Below are 3848 nucleotides of genomic sequence, written 5' to 3'. Positions count from 1 at the left end.
CTTCCCCCTCGCCTTCCCCTTGCCCCCTCCCTTTCCTTTCCTCTTCTACCTTTCCTTTGCCCTTTACCCTTTCATTTCCCATTTTCCTTTTCCCCTTCCCTTCCTTTCCCTTCCCTGCCCTTCCATTCCCTTCCCTGTCTCCGCCTATAGCCCTCCAACCCCTACTTCCCCTCCCTTTCCTTCTTTCCTTCCTTTCTGTTCCGTCTCTTCCTATTACCCTACCCTTCCCTGCCCTTTCTCCTCCTATACACTTTCCCTGTCTCCTCTCATGCCCTTTCCCTTCCCTTCCCTTTCTTATCTCCTCCTATACCCCTCCTCATCCCTTCCCCTTTTCCTCCTATAACCCTCCCCTGTCTCCTCTCTACCCGGCCCCTTCCCTGTCTCATCCTATACCCCTTCCCTGCCTCCTGCTATATCCCTCCCCCTACATTCCATGTCTCCTCCTTTGCCCAGTCTCTGTCTCTTCCTATACACCTTCCCCATCTTCTCCTATACCCCTTCCCTTCTACTTTCTTCCCTGTCAACTCCTATACCTCTTCCTTTCCCTGCCTCTTCCTATATCCCTTGCCTTCCATGTGTCCTCCTATATCCCTTCCCTGTCTCCTCCTATACCTGTTCCCTTCCCTGTCTCCTATCCCCCTTCCCTGTCTCCTCCTCATATACTCCTTCCCTTCCCTGCCTTTTATACCTCTTACCTTCCGTGTCTCCTCCTATATCCCTTTCCTCCCAGTCTGTCTCCTCCATACCCCTACCCTGATTCCTACTTTACCCCTGCCCATCCATTCTTCCCTCCCCTGCCCTTCTTCCCTTCACCCTTCCCTTTTTCATTCCCTTCCCTCCCCCTTTTTCTTTCCCCTTGTCCCTTTCCTTTGCCCCTTTCCCCTTTCTTTTGCCATTTTTCTTTTCCCCTTCCCTTCTCTTCCTTTCCATATCCTGACCTTCCTTTCCCTTCCCTGTCTCCGCCTACACACTTCCAACCACCACGTTCCCTCCCTTTCCTTCTTCCCTGCTCTTCCATTCCTTTTCTCCTCCTATACCCCTTTCTGTCTCATCCTTTACCCTTTCCCTTTCCTTCCATTCCATGTGTCCTCCTCAACCTCTTCTCTTCCCTTTTCCCATAACCTTTCCCTGTCTCTTCCTAGACCCTGTCTCTTCCCTGTATCCTCCTATACCCCTTCCACCCCTTCCCTGCCCCCTCCTATACCCCACCCCTCCCCTTCCCTGTCTCCGCATTTAAGCCTTCCCTGTCTTCTCCTATACCCCTTCCTTTCCTTGTCTCATACGTTTTCCCTCCCCTGTTTCCTCCTCTACCCCTTCCACCCCTTCCCAGCCACCTCCTACACCCCACCCCTCCCCTTCCCTGTCTCCGCATTTAACCCTTCCCTGTCTTCTCCTATACCCCTTCCTTTCCTTGTCTCATACGTTTTCCCTCCCCTGTTTCCTCCTCTACCCCTTCCCTCCTCTTCCCTGTCTCCTCCTATACCCCTTCTCTGTCTCCTATACTTCTTTCCTTTTCGCTTACCGCTTCCCTTTCCTTCTCACTTTCCTTTTCCTTCTCTTCCCTTTATCCTTTCCCTTGCCCTCCCCTTCCCCCGTGCCTCCCCCTTTCCTTTGCCCTTTCCCCCTTCTTTTCCCATTTTCCTTTCCCCTTCCCTGCCTTTCCCTTCTCTGCCCTTCCTTTCTCTTCCCTGTGTCCGCCTATACCCCGTACAAACTCTACTTTCCCCCTTTCCTTCTCTTCTTTGTCTCTTCCTATTACCCTTCCCTTCTCTGTCTCCTCTTATACAGTTCCCCTGTCTCCTCTCATGCCCTTCCCTTCCTAGTCTCCTCCTATACCCCTTCTCTTCCCTCAGCTTTTTCCTCTGTCTCCTCCCTCCTCCTCTACCAGGTCCCTTCCCTGTCTCCTCCTATACTCCTACCCTGCCTCCTGCTATATCCGTCCCCTTCCCTTCCCTGTCTCCTTATTTACCCCTTCCCTGTCTCCTATACCCCTTCCCTGTCTTCTCCTAAACCCCCTCACTTCTACACTCGTCCCTGTCTCCTCATATAACTCTTCCCTTACCTGCCCCCTACTATACCCCTTCCCTTTCTTGTCACCTCCTATACCCCTTCCCTTCCCCTTCTTCTCCTATACCCTTCCCTTCTCTGTCTCCTCCGAACCCCCTTCCCTGTCTCATCCTCCTATACTCCTTCCCTTCCGGGTCTCATTTTATACCCCTTCCCTGTCTCCTAATATATCCCTTTCCCCCTGTTTGTCTCCTCCTAAACCCCTTGCCTGTCTCCTATGTTACCCCTCCCCATCACTTCTTCCCTTCTCCCTTCCCTTCCATTTCTCCTTCTGTTCCCTTCTCCTTTCCATCCCCTTCCCATTTCTGGTTCCCTTCCCCCTTTATTAAAACCCCTCAAAACCCCCAAATTACCTTTAATACCCCAATAACCATATCTCCCTAACATTCTAAAATTACCCTTACCACCTCAAAATCCCATACCCACACTGAACCCTCAAATTACCCTTGGCACCCTAAAATCCATACCTACCCTGAACCCTTAAATTACCTTTGGCACCCCAAAACCCAAGCCCAAATCCACACTGAACCCTAATATTACCCTTAGCACCCCAAAACCCATACCCACTCTGAACCATAAAATTACCCTTTGCACCCCAAAACCCACACCCAACCTGAACCCTAACATTTCCCTTTGCACCCCAAAACCCAAATCCACACTAAATCCTAAAATTACCCTTGTCACCCCAAAACCCACACCCATCCTGAACCCTAAAATTACCCTTGGCACCCCAAAGCCCATACTCACCCTGAACCCTAATATTACCCTTGGCACCCCAAAATCCAAATCCACTCTGAACCCTAAAATTACCCTTATCACCCCAAACCCAAATCCACCATGAACCCTAAAATTACCCTTGCCACCACAAAACCCATACCCAACCTGAACCCTAAAATTTCCCTTGGCACCCAAAAACCCAAAATCCACCCTGAACCCATACCCACACTGAACCCTAAAATTATCGTTGTCACCCTAAAATTCATACCCATCCTGAACCCTAAAATTACCCTCAGCACCACAAAACCCACACCCCCTCTAAAACTTAAAATTACCCTTGCCACCTCGAAACCCATACCCGCACTGTACCCTAAAATTACACTTGACAATCCAAAACCCATACCAACCCTGAACCCTAAAATTACCTTTGTCAATACAAAACTCAAATCCCCTCTGAAGCCTAAGCTTACCCTTGCCACCCCAAAAGCCATACCCACCCTGAACATTAACATTACCGTTGGTACCCCAAAACCCATACCCACCATGAACCCTAAAATTACCTTCGTCAATACAAAACTCAAATCCACCCTGAACCCTAAAATTACCTTGGCACCCCAAAAAACATACCCACCCTGAACCTTAAAATTACCCTTGGCACCCCAAAACTTAAACCCACTCTGAAGCCTAAGCTTACCCTTGCCACCCCAAAACCCATACCCCGAACATTAACATTACTCATCGCACCCCCAAACCCATACCCATCATGAACCCTAAATTTATCCTTTGCACCCCAAAACCCAAATCCACCCTGAACTCTACAATTACCATTAGCACTCCGAAATCCATCCCCACCCTGAACCCTAAAATTACCCTTGGCACCTCAAAACACATGCCCACCCTAAAACTTAAAATTACCCTTGTGCACCCCAAAACCCATACCCACCCTGAACCCTAAAATTACCCTTGGCATGCCAATACCCAAACTCACCCTGAACCCTAAAATTACCCTTAGCAACACAAAATCCATAACCACCTTGAATTCTACAATTACCATTTGCACCCCA

This window comes from Lissotriton helveticus, chromosome 8, assembly GCF_964261635.1.
Source record: "Lissotriton helveticus chromosome 8, aLisHel1.1, whole genome shotgun sequence".
NCBI lineage: Eukaryota > Metazoa > Chordata > Amphibia > Caudata > Salamandridae > Lissotriton > Lissotriton helveticus.
This window is presented reverse-complemented; position numbering follows the sequence as displayed.